We start from the raw sequence: 15,103 nt of genomic DNA, 5'->3' as shown, positions 1-15,103 counted from the left end.
TATAAATGAACTGGTAGAATAGTTATAATGGCTAATCAACAGTTACATAGCGAATCAAACAACCCTAAGGGAAACAAAGTGCTTATTAATGATTTACTAGATGTAACAGTTATTGATATAATAATTCCCATGAGATTGAGGAATAGGGTAGACTGGAGGAGAAAGTCACTGGATTTGGTGAGGTCAGGGAAATGAGACTCAGAATGTTGGTGCATCATCCATACAGATGCTGAAATCATCCAGAATCACTGCAGGACCTGGAATGTACAAGGAGATAGGAGCAATGAGCCATTGTCTTAGAGGAATAAGCAGAATCTACCAGGAAGGCAGTAGGTGGCAGCTACAAAGAGGCTAAGAACAATAATTGACACTGTTTTAAAGCTTTATATGTATTAATTTACTTGATTCCTTCAATAACCTATAAGGACAAAAATGATACTACTACTACAACAGATGAAGAAACAAACTCAGAGACGTTTTAAGAGATTTAACAAAGGTTGTTCTCTTAAACCACTATGCAGTCTGATACTGCAGTACATCAAAAACCAAGGTGGTAGCAGTACAGACCACAGAGAATCCCCAGAGTGAAAGTTCAATTACAGAAATGTAGAAAGCATAGGCTATCCTTTAGTCCCAACAATATATCAGATTAGATCACATGAAAAGCCTTCCCACAAAAACTTCATCCAGAAAGGATAAATCAAAATCATTCGTTTAAATAAATCCTTTAGCTACCACGAAAGAAAAATCTTTAAGTGCCAGTAATACAGGAAAAACTAACAAGATTACAAATTGACAGTGCTTCTGCCCTAGGATGGGTTACTAGTCTGAACGTATATATTTGGCCTTTAATTCATATGCAGGGATTGTAGATGAGAATTTTGGCCCTTGGTGAGAGACTTCAGAACTCAGATCTCCCTTCCTCTTCTGTACATTAACACTCATATAGAGCCAAGACCCAGGGAGGGCTGCAGTTTTAGTAAGGGGTCCTGAACAGCTCAATAAGACAAGTAAAATAAAGAGGCTTAAGCCTAGAGAGCAACAAAAACATCATTATTCCCTGATTATATGGTTAACTACATAGGGCACCCAAGAGAATCTATCATTAGAATTAAGAGTTCAGCAAGGTTGCTGAATTCAAAACCAGTATACAAATAGCAATATGTTTCCCATATTAATTGGTTACTGGTGGTTACTAGTATGTAACCACCATTTACAAAACGTATTTTTATAAAAATGTATCATTCACAATAACAAAAATCAAAAAAAAAACTAAGAATAAGTCTAATAGAAGACTTTCATGAAAACAATACAACTGTATTGAAAAATATTAGAGAATACCTAAATAGAGATGTATACCACAGTCATCCAATAAGATGACAATTATCCCGACTGTAAACCAGTAAATTCAAAGAAGTTCCAATCACAATCCCAAACAGGGTTTGGGGTTTGGTTTTTTTGGATTTTCTCTGAGGTGGGGTGAAATTTGACAAACTGACCTAAAATTCATTAAGAGAGAGAAGACACCTTATCAGACATCAAGACATATCAAAACAGCTGTAATTAACACAGTATGATAGTGACATGAAAGTAGACAAATCAAATACTTCTAAACAAAGTTAAAAACAACCCACAGACTAGAAAGATACTTGCAACGCATATTACCAAAAACATTAATATCCAGATTATAAAAAGAATTGCCACAAATCAGTAAAAGCCAACGCCTAAGAGGAAAGAAAAAACAAAAACAAAAATTGCAAAGGACACTGAGAAAAGATTCACAGACTAGGAGACCAAAATGCAAAGACGTTCTACTCTACTAAAAATCAAAGTAATGAAATGAAAACTGAAATTCCATTTCTTATCTTTCAGAGAGGGAAAAATTAGGAGCTAGATAAAATAAAATGTCGTTAAGATGTGGGAAAACATGCTGGTGCCTACAAAGTAGTACCTCCACTTTGGACTGGACTTGGCTTTACCTGGTAAGATAAAGCGGCACCTATACCCTGTGATCCAGCAATTCTACTGCTGGGTGTCCAGCCTAGATAAATTTACACAGTGACTAGGTATCTATGTACAAGTCTATTCATTACAATACTATTTGCCAAAAGGTAGAACCTAGTTACCTCTCAGTATAAAACTGAGTTTCACTCAACATGGAATACCAAACAGCAGTTAAAAAGAATGAACTAAATCTACATGTGAAAGAACAGGGGAATGGTGCACCAGGACTTCAGGATAATGGGTATCTCTGAAGGAGGGAAGAAAGGATGAGGAGGGGAGAATTTTAAAAGAAGAGAAAAAGCAAATGAGGAAAAAAGTTAACATGTGCTTGATCTTGAGGCGAGGCACAAAAGTGTTTGTTATATTACTTCCTGTACGTTTTTGTATGTTTGAATTATTTCATTTTAAGAGACTGAAAACAGTAAGCTCATTGATTATGAACAGCAATTCCAGAGGGTACAATGCAAGTAACTAGAAAGTAAGAGAGAGATACATAGAAGGCTTCTGTCAAGGCAAAAACTTGTAAAACATTTTGAAGATGGTAATTTAAAAGATATGGCCACCTAGTGATGAAAACAGGGATGAGAGGCAAGTCTCAGACCTCCTGAGGAAGATGAAATTGGGCCTCGTGGCCAGACAATTTTGTCTCACTAGGACCAAGATAGAGTCTAATCAGTTTATTATCTCAGCTCACTTGGCCTGGCATCATTGTGATTCTCAAGCAACTCTAATCACCACATGTTATAAAAGTGACCGTGCTGGACCTTGAATCCAACAGGTGCTAGGCATTCTGCTAGATAGTGCAAGGGACAGAAAGAGGTATACTACCAGTTCTCAGGAAGCTTAGCCCTTAGTGTGAGAACTAAGATGCATACAGAAAGAAAAAAACTAGCACTTAACACCTAAACAAGTGCTACTGGAATTCAGAGGAAGAAAAGAATCCATCAGCTGCTACGATGTAAAAGAAAGGTTTCACCACAGCAGTGGAACTCATGCTGAGTAGTGAAGGACAGGAAGCAATTCAAAAGGTACAAAAATTGGCATTCTAGGGAGAAAAAAAATGGTAGACCTCCAGGGAGGAAAAATAGAGTGCAAGTGCTTGGTAATTTTTGGATCTTAGTTAGAAAAATAAAATACTTTGACAATAAACAAAGTCTTTACAATCAGTAGATCAATCAGGGTTTCTACCTACAAACAACAGAACCTACTTCCCGTAGTTTCACCAGAAAAGGAATTCATTAAAACACATTAGATGATGCACAGAATTCCCTGCAAAGAGGCAAAGAATCAGCTTGGGGGAATAACAGCCAGAAAAATACCTAAGTATCCTCACCAATTATTCCCACTCTTTGAGCCCTTGGTGCCATGAAAGTAGAGCCTCAGACTGTAAGGCTCACCAGAACATCTGCCCCACTAAAAGCTCAACGTCTCAGCACCCAACATCCACGTTAAGAAGCAATCCAAGCACGAGCTGCTACCCTACAATTCTCTCTTCTGAATTCATGTATTCCACAGATGCATCTGATCAACAGAATCTAGGTCATGTGCCCATGTCCTAGCTGCAAGGGATGTTAGGAAATTGAGTTCTGCCTTCTGTAGGACTCCTAACATACCAATTTATCCAACAGTGGGAGGTTATTTGAAATTAGACCAAATACAGACCAAGTCTTGGCTATTGAACAACATGCACATTTATTCCAAACTTCAAGTGCCAAACAAGATTCTCAAGCCTGACAGATTATACCCAAGCCTTGTACAAACAAAACTCTCTGTTCCTCAAAGGGCGATGAGAACCAGTCTCATCAGTTATTGCGCACAGCTCCAATATCAGAATCTCTGGGTCGTGTCCCCCACCCTCCTGGTTTCTTCTATAACCTATGGACAAAACTGCAAAGGAGGTGGGAATGGAAAAACAAATGAAAATATTTTTTAATGCATAAACACACAGAGAAGGAAAACTTAATAGGTTCTAGAGACCTGACCTGGGTCTAGGAACCGTGTGAAGAACTACAACTCACTCTTCAGACCTTCCCTTGTGAAACCTAAAATTTTTGGTTATACAGATCTAGTAGGACCTTAATGGTCCGCCCATCTACTTTAGATCTACAGATCCCATGATCATTTAGCCACAGCCAAAAAGAAGCATTCAGGTCACTGCATCTCTCATCATCATGCGGGTCATGCTACCTTATGGAAATGATGCCCACCTTGCCTGTGAAACTTAGAGGCACCCTAGACTCCCACCATCTGAAATCAGAAAGACAATTTCAATGGAATTAAATTAAATTAAATGCAGGTAGGTCTCCTACCTACAGACAATAGCAATTATTGCTATTGTCCTCAAAGTATTCCACATTACCTTGGTGAGTAAAGTGTCTTCTGGACCTCTTAGTGGCTAACAGTGGAGACAGAAGAGGTGGGTGAATGGGCACAATGAAAAATCCACTCCATCAGTCCTCTGACCCTTAATCTTTTGACTTCTTCCTCTACATTCATTATACCATGAGTTCACAGGCATTCAAGTTCATTAGTATAGGCCAATGTTGAGATCAGTCAAAGAAACAAACAATTACCTCTCTTAGCTGCTTGAGCTGGAATAATGAATTGAAAATCTCTGGTAATTGCACCATGCCAATACTCTGAGCCAAATGTAAAAGCATGTTTCCCTCTCATCATCAGAACCCATGTCTACACATACTCCTGAAATTTTTTCTGATATGTTAGCAAAAAATTTTTTCTGATATTTTAGCAAAAAAATTTTTTAAGTTGATATATAATCCCTTCTTCTCATTTTGACTACCCAAAAGTACAGCATGCTACAATCTGACTCCAGTTACAGATCTGGAAACAATGAGAATTATAGGAAGGAGTATGAGGAAACTGGCTTCCCCTTGAATGGTAACTTTCATAAGCAAGATTGTTACAAGTCTTCAAAGAAGACAGGGAAAGATGACTTCTGCCAGCAAGAGAGACTTTATGGTGTTTGGAGACTTGATTTGACTTCTGTCCATAATTCCCTAAATAAAGAAAATGTATTCAAAAGATTATTAGCAGCCATAAATATGGCATATGTCCAATAAAAAGAGGAACATATATTTTACATTGCTGTTCCATCTCCCCGAATTTTCTTAAAATTTGACAAAATAAGATTTTTCTGTTTTATTTTGTTATGTATTTACTATTTATTGTTACAGCTTCTACATACTAAGATGAGGCAGCATTATGGTACTCAAATTCAAGAGCAATTGAATTTATGCCTCTAGAGGGCAGCATTTCTCATAGGATAGACAGGTTTGACAAATAAAAAGGAGTTCCATTGTCCAAGAAGTTTAAGAAACACAGGATAAACAAGCTTTAGCAAGTTTCTTTCTTGTAAGATGTCCCAAAGTCTTTAATATATCACTGTGCATTGTGAATCTTCAACAGGTCATTATTATGGTATATAGTATTTCTTCAAACTTAATCACAGAAAGCATTCTTCAAGGACCATCGCTAGTGACTACTTCTACAGAACAAATTTTGGAAACAATCTAGTGGACAAATTCTATTAAGACAAGTTTCACTTCCCTTTTTATTCACAGACCTGCTCCTCTGATTTTTAAAACAGGTCTTTAGACATCCCCCTGTATTCACAGATCATAACTGAGAATGAATAAACATTGCCATTCCTTTATTTTGGGAAAATCAGAAACTTTGGAGAACTTACTGCTTGTTCAGAAGACAACAGCAAAAAAAAAAAAAAAAAAGAAAGAAAAAGAAAAAAGAACAAAAGAGAAAGAAAAAGAAAGAAAGAAAGAAAAAAGAAAGAAAAGAAAAAGAAAGAAAGAAAAAAGAAAGAAAGAAATGTTGGTGCTATAACTAGTTGAGATATGGCCCCTCCAAATTTAAGAACCACAAAGGAGTTGAGGGATACTTAATAAAACATTTTCATATTTACCCAAACTCAGAATATTAAATACTTAAGCTCCATTAACAATCTTTCCACAATCCATGTCAACTGAAATTAAATTTCTTAATTTAAAGATCTGTTGTGAACCTGATGAGATCTCTATAGATGAAATGTTCTTAATTCTTTGTGAGAGAGCACTTAAAAAAAATAACTCCCCTAATTTTGTTGTTGCTTGGTCTTTCACCGAAGTGATGAAATAGTTTTTAGAATATAGACATGTTCCCATTCTCAAGTACTCCTGCAAAACACTCGGAGGATAAAAGGCGGGCAGGCCATGACTTCATATATAATATGTGTGTCCAAGTATTTTATTACTAAATATCCTTTAACTCATAAACAATGTTTGAAATGTTTTTAATTTTTCATGACTATGAGGCATGCCACAAAGAAAATGAAAATACAGGCATGTCTCGGAGATACTGCAGGCTTGATTCCAGACCACCGCAGTAAAGCGAATATCACGATAAAGTGAGTCTCACGAATTTACGGGTTTCCCAGTACAAAGTCATGTTTACACTATACTATAGTCTATTAAGAGTGCGATAGCTTTATGTCTAAAACAACAATGTACATACCGTAATCAAAAAATACTTTATTGTTGGACTTCCGTGGTGACACAGTGGTTAAGAATCCGCCTGCCAGTGCAGGGGACACAGGTTTGAGCCCTGGTCCAGGAAGATCCCACAGGCTGTGGATCAACTAAGCCCGTGCGCCACAACTACTGAGCCTGTGCTCTAGAGCCTGCAAGCCACAACTACTGAGCCTGCACTCTAGAGACCGCAAGCCACAACTACTGAGCCCACGTGCCACAACCACTGAAGCCCGCCCGCCCGTAGCCTGTGCTCTGCAACAAGAGGAGCCACCGCAATGAGAAGCCCACGCACCACAACGAAGAGTAGCTCCCGCTTGCCGCAACTAGAGAAAGCCCGTGCGCAGCAACGAAGACCCAATGCAGCCAAAAATAAATAAATGCATAAATAAATTTTTTTAAAAATACTTTATTGCTAAAAAATGCTAACCATCATCTGAGCCTACAGTGAGTTGTAATCTTGTTGCTGGTGGAAGCACTTGCCTCCGTGTTGGTGGCTGCTGACTGAATCAGGATGGTAGCTGCTGAAGGCTGGAGCAGCTGTGGCCATTTCTTAAAGCAGTGAAGTTTGCCACATCGACTGACTCTTCCTTTCACAAATGATTTCTCTGTAGCATGTGGTGCTGTTTGATAGCACTTTACCCACAGTAGAACTTCTTTCAAAACTGGAGTCAGTCCTCTCAAATCCTACCGCTGCTTTATCAACTAAGTTTATGTAATATTCTAAATCCTTTGTTGTTATTTCAACAATCTTCACAGCAGGAGTAGATTCCATCTCAAGAAATCACTTTCTTTGCTCATCCATAGGGAGCAAACTCTTCGTTCAAGTTTTATCATGAGATGGCAGCAATTCAGTCATATCTTCAGGCTCCACTTCAAATTCTAGTTCTCTTGCTATTTCTGTAGCAAGAGAAATCTGTAGTTCCCTCCTCCACTGAAGGCTTGAACCCTCTTTAAAAAGTCATCCATGAAGGTTAGAATCAACTTCTTTCAAACTCCTGTTAATGCTATTTTGACCTCTTCCCATGAATCACAAATGTTCTTACTGGCATTTAGAATTGTGAATCATTTCCAGAAGGTTTTCACTTTACTTTGCCCAGATTCACCTGAGGAATCACTATCTATGACAGCTTTAGCCTTACAAAATGCATTTCTTAAATAATAAGACTTGAAAGTTGTAATTACTCCTTGATCCATGGGCTGCGGAATGGATGTTGTTAGCAGGCACAGAAACACTAATCTTGTTGTACATTTCTATCAGAGCTCTTGGGTGACCAGGTGCACTGTCAATGAGCAATAATATTTTGAAAGGGATCTTTTTTTTCTGAGCAGCAGGTCTCAACAGTGGATTTAAAATATTCAGTAAACCATGTAGTAAACAGATGTGCTGTCATCTAGGTTTTGTTGTTCCATCTACAGAGCACAGTAGAGTAGACTGAACATAATTCTTAAGGGCCTGATGATTTTCAGAATAGTAAGTAAGTATTTGCTTCAACTGAAAGTCACCAGCTACATTAGACCCTAATAAGAGAGTCAGCCTGACTCTCTTGAAGCTTTCTGAAGCCAGACATTGACTTCTCCTCTCTAGCTATGAACGTCCTAGATGGCATCTTCCAATATGTCTGTTTCATCAACACTGAAAATCCGTTGTTTAGTGTAGTCACCATCATTAATTATCTTAGCTAGATCTTGAGGATAACTTGCTGCAGCTCCTACATCAGCATTGCTGCTTCACCTTGCACTTTTATGGAGACAGCTTCTTTCCTTAAACCTCATGAACCAACCTCTGCTACCTTCAAACTTTTCTTCTGCGGCTTCCTCACCTCTCTCAGCCTTCAGGGAACTGAAGAGAGTCAGGGCCTTGCTCTGAATTAGGCTTTGGCTTAAGAGAATATTGTGGCTGGTCTGATGTCCTACCCAGATCACCAAAATTTTCTCCATTTATCAGCAATAAGGTTGTTTTGCTTTCTTATCATTCGTGTATTCACTGGAGGAGCACTTTTAATTTCCTTCAAGCACTTTTCCTTTGCTCACAACTTGGCTCACTGGCACAAGAGGCCTAGTTTTCAGCCTATCTTGGCTTCAGCATGTCTTCCTTACTAGGCTTAATTGTTTCTAGTTTTCAATTTAAAGTGAGAGACATGCAACTCTTCCTTTCACTTGAACACTGGGGCCATTGTAGGGTTATTAATTGGCCTGATTTCAATATTGTTGTGTCCCAGGGAACAGGGAGGCCTGAGAAGAGGGAGAGAGATGGCGGAATGACCAGTTGATGGAACAGTCAGAACACACTGCGTTTATCAATTAAGTTTGCCATCTTACATGGGTGTGGTTTGTGGTGCCCCAAAACAATGACAATAGTAACATCAAAGATCACTGATGACAGATAACAATTACAAATATAATAATAATGAAAAAGTTTGAAATACTGCAAGAATTTCCAAAATGTGACACATAGACATGAAGTGAGCAAAAGCTGTTGGAAAAATGGCACCAACAGACTTGATTGACACAGGGTTGCCACAAACCTTCAATTTGTTTTAAAAAAAAAAAACACAGTATCTGCGAAGCTCAATAAAGCAAAGTGCAAAACAAAAACAAGGTATTCCTGTAGTTCTAAGAAACTCTTTCCAGGGTTCTTGATTCATAAGTCCTCTTGGTACTGCTCCTGTGACATTAGCATTATCAAAAAAAGACTATAATGCTTGGTCTCAAGTCACCAAAATATTTTAAGCAAGTATATAACCAACTCTCAAGGTTTTCATTTCCAGACCTGGAAGTATACAGTATATAACCAACTATCAAAGTTTAATTTCCAATACAATAGCCATTGGCTGCATGTGACTAGTGAACACTTGAAATGTTGACTACCATTATCGAGTTAAATTTTTATTTAATTATAATTAATTTTATCTAAATTTAAAAGCTGAAGTCATGTAAAATGTCTTTCTGTTAAAGAAAAATGTATTGTTGTGATCTAGGCGGCATCAATTAACTATTCAACTGAAATGACTTTTTTTCTACATACCAATGTAATGATAGTGTAAAGCATTTACTTAAAATTTTTTTGCAAAGAACACAAGTTGCAGTGATGCCTATGGAAATCGTAATTGATAACCAAATGGAGATACTTTTTCATTTTAATTTTTACTTTAATTTTTAAATTTTAATATATTTTGAATATAATTAAGTTGTTCCCTTTAACTTTAAAAAAACAAATGGACAAAAGGGTGGTGGGGGTAAACAAAAATTTTAAATTAAAACAAAGGCATTCCACCCCTGCACAATCAAGGAGAGACACAGAAGTTAGTACTATCACTAGAACAGTGAAGTGAGACTGGAAGAAGATAATCCACAAATTCTAATAGGAATAATAATCACAGTTAGCTGTGGTAGAGCAAAATTAAAAAGCTGTTTCTTATGTAGAAAATTTTTCAAATAAAAAAGTGGACAATATTAAGAGACATTTTCAGCAAGTATGCAATAAATTTTTATAAGAAGTTTCCTAAGTCAAAAGAGAAGCAACAGGGACTTTCCTGGTGGTGAAGTGGTTAAGAATCCACCTGCCAGTGCCGGGGACATGGGTTCAAGCCGTGGTCCGTAAAGATCCCACATGCCACGGAGCAACTAAGCCCGTGTGCCACTACTACTAAGCCTGCACTCTAGAGCCCGCGAGCCACAACTAACGAGCCCACGTGCCACAACTACCGAAGCCCGGGCGCCTAGAACCCATGCTCTGCAACAAGAGAAGCCACCGCAATGAGAAGCCCGTACACCGGCACGAAGAGTAGCCCCTGCTCACCACCAACTAGAGAAAGCCCACGCTCAGCAACAAAGACCCAATGCAGCCAAAAATAAATAAATAAATGTATATAAAAAAAAGAGAAGCAACAAAGTTAGTCACCTGATATAAGAATTAAATGTCCCACAGACATTTTTAAAAGATTTTTAAGGGATCTGGGCTTATGACTCTGACCAGCTATAAAACGGCAAAGGAAGGAAGGAAGGGAGGAAGAGAGAGAGAGAGAGAGAGAGAGAGAGGGGGAAGGAGGGAAGGGGGGGAGGAAAGGAGGGAGGGAGGGAAGGAGGGAGGAAGGGAAGATAGTATATATAAATATTTCAATTATAGACATTATAGACACTGAAATATAGATATTTCAATTATAGACAATTATAGACATTATAGACATTGAAATAGAGATATTTCAATTATAGACATTTTGTTAGAAAATTATGAGGAATACTAAAAAGGTTATTTTACAAAAAGTGGAAGGTCTTCATTTAAGCCACCAAACAATTGTCCATCATATGGAAGACCTTTCTAACAATATCAAAAAATCAACAGATTTGAGAAATTACTTTTCTTTTAGCTTTAGATAGCATGTGATATGAGAGCCACTGCCAAATTAAAACTTTAGACACATTTTCTTTGAAAGGACTTTGAAATTTAAGAAGAAATGTCGATATGTAGCTTTAAAAAATCAAAATTGTGGCACAGACCTTTTCTCATCTTTTACATCTGTCAAAGAATTTCAGCTATAAATTAAAAAATTAGTTTCTATCTCAACAGACAGTTCCAGTCATGTTAGCTCAAACATCCACACTGATTGGAATTTTAAAAGAAGAAACTGGGGCTTCCCTGGTGGCGCAGTGGTTGAGAGTCCACTTGCCGATGCAGGGGACACGGGTTCGTGCCCCAGTCCAGGAAGATCCCACATGCTGCGGAGCGGCTGGGCCCATGAGCCATGGCCGCCGAGCCTGCACGTCCGGAGCCTGTGCCCCACAACGGAAGAGGCCACAACAGTGAGAGGCCCAAGTACCGCAAAAAAAAAAAAAAAAAAAAAAAAAAAAAAAAAAAAAAAGAAGAAACTGATGTTTATCTTATTGTTTTGTTCCATTGTATGATATACATTGAAAATATCTGTGCTCAGCTTTCTAAAACTAACTATGAAAAGTGTAATGGATTAACTTGTTAAAATTGATAAGTATGTACATGCAAATAAAACGAATTCTAGCCAGTTTACAAAACTATTGAAAAAACAGAAGATTTAATAATTTAATAATTTAATAATCTTGTACTCTTTGCTCAATGGTTGAGTAGTGGAAGAACTTCACAAAGATTTACTGTATTACTGTACTGACTCTGATTCAAGTAAGGATTGCTTTTCAATATTCAATAATCAAAAACAAAAATGGCAGTATTCTTTGTTTTTTCACTGGTATCTCACTACATGTAAACAAGTTTAATTTGAAGTATCAAAGAAAGAACAAGCTTATTTATGACCTAGCTACAAGGTATGGAAATTTTTGTCTTGAAATTGAAAGCTTTCACAATACAGATCAATAATAAAGATTGATTAATACACTTTTCCCTAACAAGAATCCATATACACAGTATTTTAATTACAATGGACAGTTTTATGAAAACTGGCTGAGAAAATGACAAGAAATAGTTGAACACTATGATACTGACTGAATTTCGTGTTGCTTTTCAATGTATGCAATATCCTTAAGGAATCTGAGGTTAATAATACTGAGTTGACACGAGTCAGTGAATTTGCTTAATTTGAGTAGCACAGTTTTGAAACTGTTAAGCTTTTGCTTCAAAGTCTAATGAAGTCTATTAAAAACATATGAAACAGTTTTATCAATTTGGATGCAAATACAAGAGAAATTTATTTTTTGGCACTTAATTCAGATATTGAAAAGCATAAGTTTATTTGGAACAACATAAGTTTATTTGGTATGTGAATCTACTTTTTCAACCATAAATTTTTATGAAGTGAGAAAGATGAAGTATTTCTGATGAAAATTTGGTGATCAAATTGAGATATAAAACATCTACCAGGTTTCAAAGAATTGGTCCAAAAAAGAAATATAAAATATCTCAATATTTTTATATTGTTTATATGTTAGAATGATAATATTTTGGATATGTCAGATTAACTAAAATATATTAAAATAAATCTAATCTTTTTTTTAACTTTTTAAAATGAGGCTACTAGAAAATTTTAAATTACTTATGTGGCTCAAATTATATTTCTATTACACAGTGCTATTCTAGGCAAGATTAACTAAAAATGAATGCAATTATGTTCTTGCAAGAAGAGCACATTCTTTAGAACATAACTATCAACTACTAAAAATTCACCCTGGGGCTTCCCTGGTGGCGCAGTGGTTGACAGTCCGCCTGCCGATGCAGGGGACGCAGGTTCGTGCCCCGATCTGGGAAGATCCCACATGCCGCGGAGAGGCTAGGCCCGTGAGCCATGGCCGCTGAGCCTGCGCGTCCAGAGCCTGTGCTCCGCAACAGGAGAGGCCACAACAGTGAGAGGCCCACGTACAGCAAAAAAAAAAAAAACAATTCACCCTGGAAGTTCACATTACAATAGCCCAACCCACTATATGCACAACACACAGTGAACAAGTCTCAGTATCAGACTATAAATTTGCCTAAGATTCAGTTGTTTGCAAATGGATAGGTAAAAAAATATAGAAAGAGGCAAACTTCAATGTTATAACAGCTCAGTCTTTTATAAAACTAAAACAGGGGAGAACCGTTCTCTATGAAACTAGTTGAAGAATATAACGGAAGCAAATTACAAAAAGTTAAGGAGAGTAATAAAATTAGGTGCTTATTACTAATAAAATTAGTAATAAAATTAGGTAAACAAACAACAGCAAAAAAGGAAAAAAAAGTAATACTATAACAGCTAAACATTCCAATTTTGCTGCAACAGGAATAAGCATCTCATGTCGTGAACGAAAGACATCACAAGGTTGGACTCACACAAAAAAATAGAGTGACAAAGCAAAAGTATAGTACTTTTTAAGTTAGTGAACTGAATTGCAAATTGTTAGAGAACAGAAACAAGTCTTGCCCATCCTCATGCTTCCCACAGAAGCTCAGGAGAGTACCTATCACATGATACTAAATGTATTTCTTTAGAATTTACTAACTGTAGTATTTTTAATGTTTAAAGTTACTCATAATTTTAGCTTTATTAAGAACAAAAAGTTAAAACAGCAAAGTGCTGAAAGAGTTTTTTTAAGTAAATAAAACGGCATGAGAAATTTATATTCAAAATAAAATAATACATAAGGACAGACGATATACACAAATGGAACAGAATTGAGAGTCCAGACATTAAACCATATATCTATGGCCAAGTGCTTTTCAATAAGGGTGCCAAGTCCATTCAGTGGAGAAAGGATGGTCTCTTCAACGAATTCTTCCACATGTAAAAGATTGAAGTTGATCCCTGCCTCACATTGTATGCAAAAATTAACTCAAATGGATCAAAAATCTAAATGTAAAAGCTAAAACCAAGAAATTGTCGCACAAAAACGCAGGGTAAACCTACGTGCTCTTGGATTGCCACGATCACGGCAATGGATTCTTAGATATGACAGCAGTGTAGGCAACAAAAGAAACAAATAGATACATTGGACTTCGTCAAAGTTACAACGTTCATACATCACGGTATCAAGAAACTTACAAGATAACCTACCAAATGGGTGAAGATATTTGTAAGCCATATATCTGGTAAGAGTTTAATGCCCAGAGTATATAAAGAATTCCTACAATGCAACAAAAAGGCAAAAAAACAATTTTAAAATGGGCAAAAGACTTGAACAGACATTTCTTCAAAGGAGAAATATAAATGGCCAAATAACATGTGAAAACATGCTTAACATCATTAGTCATTAGGGAAATGAGAATCAAAATCACAATGAGACACCACTTCACACCTACCAGGATAGCTATAATTATGTTTAATAAATTTTTTAAAGAAAAAAATAGCAAGTACTGGCAAGGATGTGGAGAAACTGTACATTGTTGGTGGGAATGTATAACAGTGCAGCCACTGTGGGAAACAGTTTGGCAGTTTCTCAAAAAGACAAACACAAAATTACCGTTATGACCTGAAATTCCATTTCTAGGTATATACCCAAGAGTTGAAAGAAGGGGCTCTAACACCAAGGTTCTTTGCAGCCTTATTCACAATAGCCAAGGGGTGAAAATAACCCAAGTATACGTGAACAAATGAATGGATAATCAAAATATGATATATACATACAATAGACTACTATTCAACTATAAAAAGAAATGAAATTATGACGTATATGCTACAACATGGATGGACCCTGAAAACATTATGTTATGTGAAATAAGTCAGACACAAAGGAAAAATACTGTATGAATCTTCACTTAATGTGAAATATCTAGAATGGACAAATTCATAGAGACAGAAAGTAAATTTGAGGTTACCAGGTTCAGGTGCCAGGGTGGGTAGAGAATAGAGAGTTAATCTTCAAAATATCTCACTACCCCTACAAGCTAGGTAAAACAGATAATATAACACAGCAGATGGATAAACTGGCACTGTATTCTCTACCTCCACCAACAATCCAAAACAATTTATAGGAAATGTATACTGCAATGTTTCTCCTGCATCAGGATCACCTGGAGGGCTTGTTAACACAGACTGCTTCCTCTGGGTGGATCCTAAGAAGTTTACATTTCTAACCAGTTCTGACATGAGGTTGACACTACTAAT

The 15,103-nt window shown here is 36.8% G+C and overlaps 1 protein-coding gene across 5 annotated transcripts in view; it reads right to left on the bottom strand.

Annotated features, from left to right (window-relative positions):
* FBXW7 (F-box and WD repeat domain containing 7) overlaps positions 1-15,103 on the bottom strand; it is a 209,254-nt gene that overhangs the window by 171,877 nt on the left and 22,274 nt on the right. The window lies entirely within an intron of this gene.

This window comes from Mesoplodon mirus (assembly GCF_964341445.2).
Source record: "Mesoplodon mirus genome assembly, chromosome: 2".
Taxonomy (NCBI): Eukaryota; Metazoa; Chordata; class Mammalia; order Artiodactyla; family Ziphiidae; genus Mesoplodon; species Mesoplodon mirus.
Note: the sequence above shows the minus strand (reverse complement) of the source record. Positions and strands in the feature narration are given on the sequence as shown.